Below are 12333 nucleotides of genomic sequence, written 5' to 3'. Positions count from 1 at the left end.
ATTTGCTTCGGCGGCACAAAATCGACTTGCCTATGCATGACCGCAAAAGTGTGCGGTGAGCGCAAGAAGGAGTGCAAGAATTAGGTCTCAGCGTCAACACGCCTTGATCTCATGATCTCGCAAGGTCGCACGGGGCAAAGTTCGCAGCGATAACGGTCTGTCCTGTATGGTCCAGATATCTTAATAAAAAGTATTTGGTTTGTCGACACTTTAGACAGTAAATTTACCCTTCCTTTGTACTTTCTTATTCAGGTTTCGCAAGAAGTCGTAAGAATATTTTTAGAAAGTATATTAACAATGAAATCATAATCCATTAGGACTGTTTCTTTTGCCCAGTTTCAAATGCCGAAAATTCAACTGAAAGGTAGTTCCAGAAAACTGAAAGCCAATGTTATATTCCAAGAATCAGTTATTGATATGACCCCCCCATTCTCTCTCTCTCTCTCTCTCTCTCTCTCTCTCTCTCTCTCTCTCTCTCTCTCTTTGTGTCTCTCCTCGTACAATCTCATTATAGGCCTATGCTTGTGAAAGCACAAGTAATGTACGTATAAATAGGATGAATGCATATCGCATGTCTGTCTGTCCATCCGAATGTGTATGTGTTTTTATATCATTTTGTATGCGAGTGTATATGCGTATGCAACTGCACGCACGCGCGCGCGCGTGTATTTGTGTGTGTGTGTGTGTGTGTGTGTGTGTGTGTGTGTGTGTGTGTGCATGAGTGTTTAAGTAGGCGATATTTCTGCCAGGCGATTATACCATTACAGGGTGTTGAAAACTGCCTTGTTTCCTGGAATTCCCAGGTCCAGTCCATCCATCCCATGCACATCATGGCATGGTAAATGTTAAATGGCGTACATGGCATCGTCAGCACCCTACTTTGCCACCTTCAGCAGACAGAATATGCTCCTGGTTAGCTTCTGTTTATTCCCGAAAGAAACGTAAGTCAATGTAAAAGATCATGCAGTAAAACGAAAGTTTGCCAACTGAAACAAACCCCAAGCCTAGGGAACACCGATACGTATAAACAAACGTAACCTAACTAACGAAGCCTAACCTGACCTAAACTTACATTTCATGTCTCATTCCAGACCGTTCAACACAGTCCAACCAGAGAGAGATGGAGTCCCCCGTGTAGTGATGGAATGTTCTGCGTTCTGTATTGAGACAAGGGAACATGGTGGAAACGAGAGAGAGAGAGAGAGAGAGAGAGAGAGATGTTTTAAGCATTAAAAATTTTTGTGTGTGTTCCGAACTCCAAATACGAGAAAGACGCTGCAAGCACTTTCACAAAAATATATTTCATGCACGTAATGTGAAATCTTTGGTTCGTCCGGTTCTCTCGGTTTCACCCCGGTACGTATTATTTCGAACCCATATCAAAATAATTTACACTAACAGCAGTTGAGAAGAGATTTGCCGCGTCATCGGCTGACGAAATTTCAGCAATTCGCTCTCGTTTTGATAAGAATATAATTGTGACGCAGCACACGAAAACTTGGGTCAAGTCGCGAATATCCAGCTGTTCTTAGCTGAACACAAAAAACAAGTCATTTGGGTCAAAATCATGAAGATCGGGATTTTTATGAATATCGCATCTTCGAAGTATTATATTTGCTGTCGGTAAGTATTTTTGCACAAAACACCCTGAAACTGTAGTATTTTCAATGTTTTCTGATGCATGCCTGTCAAAACCTTGTAGAAAAATACTGCACTCTTTTGCCCTATTTCAGTTACATGCTGAAAGCAACGAAGACGGGGAAATTCCGGTCTGCGAAGTAATATATAGAATTGAGCAGTAAACAGGCATAAACCGTCTTCTTTCAACCTTCTGAATCAAGATAGCGTATGAATATAGTCGGTTTTCAATGGTTTTACTGGCTTCCCTCTGTGAGTTGCGACTGTAGCCTGATCCCATCGATTCTTCGAATTTAGCCATATATTTTTTGTTGAACGTTCAGGCTTTCTGTGGAATATTTTAATTGATGGTGTTTTATTCTGGGGTGTGTGTGACTCGCACAAATTCATCAAGGACCTATGTGTTCATAGTCGACGCAACGATAAGCAAACAAAGATGGCGTCTTCCAAAACTTCATCTGCTAAGCGGCTCGCAGCAATTCTTAACGATTCCCAACAGGTACGTTCTGGAGTGAAAGCATGACCTGTTACACACATGTACTGTGACTCTATCTGAACGTGTTTAGGCACACAGACATCTTGACACGTTCCTCGTTTGGCTACAAATAGCTATGAAATTAGGTCACTCTTCATGCAACAGGCGCGTCACTGTAACCGCAGATCTAAAGGTCTTTCCTTTGAGCATCACTTTTGACTTTCAAACAGTCAGTGTGTTGTTGTGTTAAGTATATTAATTTCAGACACTTAATTTGCTTAATAGATTTAGGGTAATGTTCAACTTTAGAATACTAAACTCAGGGGGGCTGTTTAGACGAAAAACAAAGGGTGTCTTAGGCTCACCTCGATGCGCTAAGTTGAATAGAACCCACAGCTAAGCTGTACGACCACTACTTTCCCATGAAACTGCGACAATTTTATACACAGTAAGTTCAGCCGATCACAGCCAGAGCAACCACCTGCAAGCCATTTTGACTGCCGTTCACCCACGTGATCAGCAGTCAAAATGGCGTGCAGGTGGGGAAGGAGTACTCAGCTCACTGTGTATTTGTCGCAGTTTCATGGGAAAGGAGTGGTCCTAGAGCTTAACTGAGGGTTCCATTCAACTCAGCGCATCGAGGTGAGCCTAAAACACCCTTTGTTTTTATCTAAACAGCCCCCCTGAGTTTAGTATTCTAAAGTTGAACATTACCAGATTTAGCACTAAACATATAAATAGTTCACAGTAAAACCAGATAACCTTGACAGGTAGACCTGTAACTTAAAATATTTTGAAGACAGCTACAGAATTTGTAGCAAAAGACAACTGAATAAAAATATGACATATTGTACACATGTACTGTGAAGATATCTGAACATTTTGAGGCACATAGACCTATAATAGGCACTTTCTTTCAATGGCTAAATTTAGTCATGAAATTAGGTCACTGTACACGCACTGACTACATTACTGTGACTGCTGTTCTAAACAGTATGTTTATCACACTACTTGTGACCATTCACACAAATACTGTGCTGCACTAGATCTGTATTAGCTATGTTCATAAACATTCTGATTACCCGGAATTCAATTGATTTATATTGTTTAAAGTCTATCAGCCCCAAGCCAGGAGATTAATTAAATCTGTAATGTCACAGCAAGATATGATGGCTTTGACCAGCAAATCCATATTAGGCCTGGAAGATATCTCTTATCAATGCCTGAACAATAACATATTTTATTCAGTCATGATAACTGGGTATAATCATGCTATTGTAACTACCAAAATAGATATTTTATAATGTGGGAAAAACAGTAAGACAGTTCTCTTTTCAAATCATATTTGCTATAATACTAAAAAGCATAAAAAAGGAATGTTTAACTCACAGTCCTCAGAACTTTAAAAACATGTAAATATGCTTTTACCCAACAGCCAGTGTCATCTTCTTTCTTCCAGATAGTGCTCTAGTAACTGATTTTGACTGTAGTGTAAATGACTGATCGAACAACATACTTACATGATCAGATATATGACTGGCTGGCACAATCTTATAACTAAAGTTACAAAAGTGACCAGTCCTGCCTGCTTGCATCTACCATTAGGACACCAGGCCATATCAGAAATTGTAAAGGGGATCTGTAGTAGAGACCTGTGGCTCTGAATAAGTGTTTAGGTGGGTGTTGGTTTATTCATCACTCATGAGGCATAAAAGGGCAATGGAAAAGGAGGGATGATGAGAGTTTGGGCTAGGGTGAGGGACGGTTTCTTGAGATGAAAAGCCCTCTTGCATGTCATCGGATGTGTGGTTACAAGAGTCACAAAATATTTAATATTCACTCTATAAAGCCAAATGTACAATTTTGATAGTTTCAGCTTGACTGGAAAACTAAAACTTAAGTTGGTATCACAAAGTTATTGAAAACCCTTCTCGACCAGTTGGGTTGTCTCTTTTCAACTGGACAATGTCTAGTCTTGGTGACAGTCCCTGCCATAATTATGTACACAAAGATGTGCACTTTGAGTTGGTCTTGCAGCATTTGCACCTTTCTCTGCACACCACAGTTTGGGAGCAGTGAATCGGTTCACATCAAGTTCCTTAAGCTTTTGTGAAATGGTCCACAAAGGTCGCCATGCCTTTCCCTCTCCTTTGTTCAGTCCCCACAGTTCAACCTCCAGATGTAATCACTCTCTCTGGTAAACTTTTCTCTTTGTGTGCTGTTCAAGAGCTGCTAATGTGGGTGGAATATTTTCCAAAATTTTCTTTTCTTTAGCTAGGAGAGATTGTCTGGCAGCTTGCTCAAATGATGAGACAGCAGGGCAACAGACTGCTCATCGATGTACAGCATCTGGTTATCCATCATCATCGGGAAAGCATAAGTAGTTTGCTTACAAACAGTCCATGTGTTCCATGCTTTTATTTTGTTTCTGCCAACAGGCACAGCCATGGTTCACGCGCGATTCCTGCTGAACAACAAAATCAAGTGACAGGGGGAAGGGAAGGTAACAGTACTGATATGTATATGATATAAATCATATTTTTTATTACCATCTGATACTAGTATTTTTCGAACAGAAGTTGTATTCAGGAAACGAAACGGTCCTGTCTTCAACAGCCTTCATCAATCTTTTATTTCGTTGTTTTGAGATCATTATTTAGATCTGTCAAAGTTTTTCAAACTTCCTCTATTTTTGCCGCGACTTTCCGGCTTTACTAACGTATAACAAAACTGACAACAGCAATTTCTAGTGAAATGTTTTCGGTGGTTACTCCAGGCAAGTTCCGTTCTTTTGAGAAATAAATTATGATTGATGGATCATATGCACATTTCCAATCCGAACAATACAAGATTTTCTTGTGTTTGGGAGCGTGCCGATTTGCCCACGGCCCTATGTGCGTGCGTGTGCGCGCGCGCGCGTGTGTGTGTGTATGTATGCTCGCGCGCGCACATGCGTTCATGCGCACCCCCCCCCCCCCCCCCCCCCCCCCCCGCCATGTTTTTCACATTTACAGGGAAAACACGTGCGCGCGCGAACACAAACACTTTACGATCGCATACATACACAAACATAATATACACACATACGCTCATAAACCGCACACGTACGCGTGGGCACACACACACACACATACACGCTGGCACACACGCTCAGAGACGCACACATGCACACGCGAGCACGCACAAAACACACAAACATGCACACATATGTACATGTGCGCGCACACAGACATACACAAACACGCACGCACTCTCACTCCTTCAACCACTTTCACACACGATCTGCAACCTTGTCAACACGCTGGAGCTGTGCTGATTTTACGTCAGCTGATTACGTGGCAATACTCATTACTGCAGTTAGTAAGCGTTACTTTGATCTGGATCTAAACCGAAGTTCTAAAGATTAATGCATCAGCATATTGGAATGAAATACTTGAACAGTCACTGTCGCCGTTGACTCCGCTGCCCTGTGGTTGTATAATATAATTATATATATATATATATATGTTGCATGACGTCAATCCTCCACTTGCCATTCTTGTCTTTGTTTCAGTTCAGGGAGAAAATACGAATTTTCCTGTGCCTTTTTCATATCGAAATTTAACATTTACTTAATTCTGAATCCTTTGACACCACATATATGTTCAGGAAAATTTCTCTCTCTCTCTCTGAGTCTCTCTCTCTCTCTCTCTCTCTCTCTCTCTCTCTCTCGCTCTCTCTCTTTGTAGGCGGTGTGCATTCTCTCTCTGTGTTTATGTCTGTGTTTTTGTGTGTGTGTGTGTGTGTGTGAAAGTGGAATGTAGTTGCATAAGGCGATTATACCAAAAGGTCGTTGACAGCTTACAATGGCTTCCGAGAATTCCCAGGCCCAGAGCACTCCATTCTTTGTATTCCGTGGTTTGGCAGGTGTGGTGTAACGTATATGGTAATGTCCGCACCCCACGTTACCGGTAACCTTCAGCAAACAGAAAGTGCTCCTTGTCATCTGCTGATTAATCCTGAACGAAACATGATTCAACGGAACGAGGTAAAACGAAAACGGGACTGGCACAGCCCACCAAACCAAACTAAGCGAATGGGACCAGACTTTTTCCACACAAAACTATAAAGTGCAATCACTTTTAGAGCAATACCAGCCACCCCAGAAAACTGAGTTTAGCTGCCTATATTGGTGGGGTAAAAACGGTCATACGCTTAAAAACCTACTTTTACATACGAGTGAACGTGGGATTTCCTGCACACGAACGCAGAAGAAGTAGGCGAAGAAGATCATTTATCCCAATATGATGAATATTGAAAAGGTAGACGTGAAATGATTTCAGAAACGATGCAGTCATGTGCTGGCTGAGAATCTTGGGGGCCAGGGTTGTCATGTTCTATCTTCTGGACTTACCCTGTCGTTGATTGCGCTGTTCAGCCAGAATGTTTTATGATCTGGATCATGAGGGTCTCTCCTCCGCATCGTTGGTGGAATGTCTGGTCATTTTATTATTAGTCTTTGTACAACTCGAGGTCTTTCTTTTTGGCGTGGAATGTGGCATTCCTCAATGCACATTTTCTTCTGATGGTGAGAGAACAATGTATGCTGGCTGCCACATCACGCACATAAGTATGTGAATAAGTGTTTCGGTTGAGACGATAAACCGAGATCCCATGTGCATGCTATGCACTTATCGCACGCAAAAGACCCACGGCAACAAAGATCTGGCCCTGGCAAATTTTTCATAGAAAAATGCACTTTGACGACACTCTCTCCCCACGGAGAACAGCCCAAAATTGAGACAGAAATCTGCTGTGACAAAAAGTAATACAGTACAATACAATACAATATAATACAATACAATACAGTACTACCATAAACCTTGTCAGGATGGTAGCTAAACAATCCGCGGATCCTTCTCTTTCTATATATTTACCTACCATCGTCAACTTTCATTTCTTTCAAACGCTCCTTTTTTTTCTTTTCTTTTTTTCTTTCTTTCTTTCTTTTTTTTTTTTACCAAGCACAGGGATAAGCTCGACATGCAAAAGACAATTTTTCTATTTAATGACTTTTTTCCCCTTGCGATGTGATTTCATTTATGAAAATTCCTAGCATGTTTTGCATTGAATGTGTGCTCATCGCCGCACGCACTGGTCAGGTTTCAATGATAACGTGTTTTCCTGTACAGTCCTTTCAAATATCTTAGCAGAATGATTAGCTTTCTCAACACGTTGGGAAACAATGCCGTTTCTTTCTTCATTTGGTTTAAACTGTATTTTGTTTTGAAAATGTCGAAATAAATACGAAAATATTAAATTCGCCAGGAATCAAGAAACACTTTTATCAAGTCCTGTCGTGATGTGTGCATATACAAACACTAAATATGTTACATATGTCTCTGTAGATAGAAATGTCATTTAGGTCTAACAGAAAAAAGACATTAAAAAGTATATTAACAATGAAATCATAACCCATTTAGAACTGTTTATTTCTTCGACCCTGTTTCCGATGCTGAAAGTTGAACTGAAAGTAGAAGCAGAAGCGGATGACATCTTCCGAGAATCAGTTATTGATATGACCCGGCCTCCACCTCTCTGTATGATTGCAACCCGATAATGTGCTTGGGTAAGCGCATTCTAGTATATGTCTGGTTGTCTGTATCTATGTATATATGTATGCATGTCTATATGTTGGTGTATCTATGTGTGCATCTGTTTATTTAATTCTGTGCGAGCGCATGTGGGTTTGCATGCACGATTCCATACGTACGCGTATGTATGCATTCGTGCGCACGTGTGTGTGTGTGTGTGTGTGTATGCACGTGCGCGCGCGTGTATGTGTGTGTGTCTGTGTATGTCTGTGATCTTTGGTCTCGCTGAACTTTGCCCCTGTTGGTGGCGCTGCGGGGCCCGTGGTCTGTTTTAGGGGCTCAGCGCCATGTTGAACTCTGATCATTGTGTCGCAGGTTGGGCACGATGTCAAAAGGTGGATCTTGTGGCGTGAGATGCTCTTCTGAATATTTCATTGTGCCTCGCCTCCAGTGTCCCTGCGATACTGTTTCTCGATTAGGTTGAGCCAGAATAATATGTGTCACACTTAGAGGTCATGATCTTCCGAGGACACACTGTTCAGAGTCGGCAGCGATAACCGACTTTAACAAAAATTGTTGTATTGTATTACTTTCTGTCAGTGAAATTATCTGCATGAAATTCGGGCTGTTCTCAGGGAGAACGCGTCGCAACAGTGCATCGCAACCCTCCCACCTCAATTTTGTGTTGAAAACAAAATCCTTTATTTGCTCAGGACAATCCTTTTGTTGCCATGGTATCCATTACGTTCGATGAGTTCAAACTGCACAGAGGATCTGGGTTTATCATCTCATCCGAATAAATATAGCAACCAAACCACTCCGGTTCGTATAAGATTCGTTCGGTTGGTTTCTCAACGCTTTGGATAATAATGCCCCTTCTATCTTTCTGAAATGAAGCAGCCTCAGAGAAAATCATTACAAACACATCAGTGAAATCATTACCAATTAGAACTGTTTCTTCTGCTCTGTTTCAAATGATGAAAGTTCGCCTGAAAAGAATTTCCAAAGAACCAAAAGTGGATGTCAGCTTCCAAGAATCGGTTATCGATTTATCGATATGAATCATCTTGTATGTATCCAACCACCCTCTTTGTCTGTCTGTCTGTCCCTGTCTCTCTGTCTATCTGTCTGTCTCTGTCTCCCTCTCTCTCTGTCTCTCTCTCTCGCACTGTAAGCAGATAATGTGCTTATGAAGGTGCATGTAATATTTGCTTGCTTGTCTGTCTCTTCATCCATCTGTCTTGGCCTTTATCCATGTTTCTGTATTTTGTTTGGAAGTGTGTATGTATGAGTGTGCAAAGTTGCACGCAAATATGTATGTATGTGTGGGTGTGTGTATGTGGTGTGTGTGTGTGTGTGTGTGTGTGTGTGTGTGTGTGTGTGTTTGCACGCGCGCCGATGCGTCTGTGTTAAAGTGGGTGACAATTGAAAGCTGTCCAGCCCTTTGGAATTCCCAGACCCAGACCACGTATTGTATTGTATTGTAATGTTTGCTTTTTTGTTTTTGTCACAACAGATTTCTCTTTGTCAGTTTTGGGCTGTTCTCCCCAGGGAGAGCGTGTCGCCACAGCACATCGCCACCATTTTTTTCTGCCTCCAAGTGTGCTTAGTTTTCAAAGTAGATATTTCTACTGAAATTTGCTTTTGTTGCCATGGGTTCTTTTACGTGTGATAAATACATGCTGTACATGGGACCCCGGGTTTATCTTTATCCGAATGATCTTCTCTGCCGTTGATGGCACCCAGAATCTATTTGTCAAAGTCTGTGTATAATGCTTTGTGCCAAGTCTAAATTCCTGGTAATATCATAATATCATATCGTATCATATATCATATCATATCATATATCATATCATATTTCATTCATGTAGATTTTCCCTGTGTGAAATTCTGGCTGCTGGAGAGTGTGTCACTAGAGTGCAGCGCCACCTATTTCTTTATATATATATATATATATATATATGGGTTTTTTGTTTTTTTTTAAGCATAACACATTACATTGCAAACTTATCGTAACGTGTCATAATTATCATTATTGTACTGTATTGTATTGTACTATAATGTATTTACAGTTTTAAGATGATGGCGTTATGTTGTTATTCTGGCATGTGAAGTTTCACACTTTCATAATTTTCGTCCGATGCCCTTTATTGCACCCTTACCGCAGTGTTTAACAACTCAAGTACTAGAAAAAAAAAAAAAAAGAAAGAGCTAAATCATCGATGTCAATATTATATTGAAAACTTGTCTTTGGTATTATCGTGTTTTTGTGTGTGTGTTTTTTTTTGTTTTGTTTTTTGTTTTTCAATAGCCAAAGTGGTAAGTCCAAACATGAATCAGCTCGTTATCGGCCCAGGACGCGTAGACTCGATAGAAGAGTTCATAATGATGATAGTGGACTGTCCTTTGTAGCCCTTCACACGGTTTCAGTTTTAGTTTCAGCTTCACTGACGAGATGTCAAAGCGTGTGGATTGATCCATATTCGCAACACCACGTGTTTTAGGGGGGAAAATAAAAAGAATGAAGAGGGGCAAATGCCTGACCGTCGCATATTCCCATTGCGCTGGTCACACATATAAATGCAAAACTCATTTGCTTTCTCGATAATTTGGTTGTAGACAGTACCCTCCCTTCCGTCATTCTTGATTTACGCCACAAGGAAAAAATATTTAAAAAATGTATTTACAAAGAAATCAAAACCTATTAGAACTGTTTCATCTGCCTTGTTTCAGATGCTGAAAATTCGAATGAAAGTACTTCCAAAGAACAGGAAGCAAAATATCATCTTCCGAGAAACAGTTATTGATTTGGACCTCTCTCTCTCTCTCTCTCTCTCTCTCTCTCTCTCTCTCGCACACACACACACACACACACACACACACATACACGCACACACGCACACACACAAACTCACTCACACACACAAACACACGCACATAAACACAAAAACGAAAACACACACACACACACACACACACACACACAGAGCTCAAACCCATAGTGTGCTTGTTTCGGGCACACGCATGCTCGTACGTGTAGGCCTCTGTATGCCTGTCCGTTTGCCCTTCTGTGTGTGTGTGTGTGTGTACGCGCGCACGCGCCTCGTAATACGTATGTACCGATCGCGCACGCATGTGTTCGTTTTTGAGTGGGTAGCTCTGTGAAATGATTTTATCATAAAAGACCATTAAAACCTGAGGTTTCCAGGAATTCCCAGGCCCAGCCCACGCCATTCCTTGCCCTCCTTTTCTGGTTAGAGTGTGTTGGCTTCAGAGATGAGCTGCAGCGTATATGGCATTGTCCGCTCCCCAAGCAACAGACGCCGCCTTTAGCCTTAAACCGAAACCACTCAAGGTCCGCTTCCTGTTTGTTTTTTTTATAATTTAAAAAAAATTGTTTTATTGTTATTTATTTATTTATTTATTTTTTTTACGAAACTGAATGTCAAGGAAACGAAACAAAATGAACTTTTTTTTCAAACACAGAAAAAGACGGAGTATGAAGAGTGAAAGAAATGATAAGAATGATAAATAAAATGATGAATAGGTAAATTCTAAATAAACAGATAATAAATAAATGCATGAATACATAACTATATAAGTGCATAAACACACGAATACTTAGGTTAATAGAAAAATGAATAAAGGAATAAATAAGTGAATGAATAAAAACGCAAATAAAGCAAACTGTGGTGTCGTTATCCTCGAACTGCTGTTATCTTTAATTGCAGCGTTTTTTCGAAGATTACGGCACCTTAGCAAACTAACTGATTGATTAATGTGTTGTATAGACAAGGTGATATCGCAAGATATAAGTGCGCCAAACCACCAAGCAGCACACCACTGGACCTTGTGAAGATCTGTTCACATCCGGAAAGACAGAAGAAAAAAAAAGCGATGGACTGACATGACAACATTGCAGAATGGACCATTTCCAGAGACACAGGCTTTGTTGACACACAAATTGTGACAGAGATCATTTACAGCTTAGTCTTTTGTGAAGGACTATGACTCTCAAACTAGGAGGCTAAATTGCGCTGGCTCATAGTGCTGCAGCCTTGGGGGCTCTTTGGCCTTTGGGAACCTTCCCAACGCTGACCGTTCTAAAACCTTCTTGGTCGAGAGAGTGGGGATGTAACTTGGGCAAGACACTATCCATTGTAATCAAATTCTAGCTCAGATAGTCGGGACAGCAGTTACCTCCTCTGCTGTTCTGATGGTCATTGTCGAACACGATTGACTGTCATACATGCAGACCTGGAGGAGTTTGTTGAACAGTCCGTGCTACTGTCAGTGCGGCGCTCCAGTGACTCTTCACAGTTGAGGAAGAAGTAGAAGAAGGAAAACATTGCCATAGTTTTCCTGACCGAATCTGCCCCGGCCCTGTCAAGATTCGACTTATCCTAGCCTTTCTACAGACTGAGGGCAATTTCTTACAGCCCTAACCGAAGAGAGTGTTGGATCTATGCGTTGGTCATACATGTTCTCCTTTCTTTAAAAGCAGATGTGAAGTAACATAAATTATATGGATCAGTCTGCACACTTAGACGCCTTCAGCCATTATCAGCATTATTTACCACACCAACAACGATGAAAAAACATAAAGTGTACACGAACACGCACATGTACACACGTATTGAGGAACGC

The 12333-nt window shown here is 41.0% G+C and overlaps 1 long non-coding RNA gene across 1 annotated transcript in view; it reads left to right on the top strand.

Moving 5' to 3' along the window:
- The first annotated feature begins 1877 nt into the window (after positions 1-1877).
- The window catches only part of LOC143292568 (uncharacterized), a 29674-nt gene continuing 19218 nt past the window's right edge, over positions 1878-12333 (top strand). The window contains exons 1-2 of the long non-coding RNA XR_013056662.1: positions 1878-2137; positions 4552-4616. This is a non-coding gene — a long non-coding RNA (uncharacterized LOC143292568). The remainder of the gene's footprint in view (positions 2138-4551; positions 4617-12333) is intronic.

This window comes from Babylonia areolata, chromosome 1, assembly GCF_041734735.1.
Source record: "Babylonia areolata isolate BAREFJ2019XMU chromosome 1, ASM4173473v1, whole genome shotgun sequence".
NCBI classification, from domain to species: Eukaryota; Metazoa; Mollusca; class Gastropoda; order Neogastropoda; family Buccinidae; genus Babylonia; species Babylonia areolata.
The sequence above is the reverse complement of the archived record's forward strand: the minus strand, read 5'-3'. Positions and strand labels throughout refer to the sequence as shown.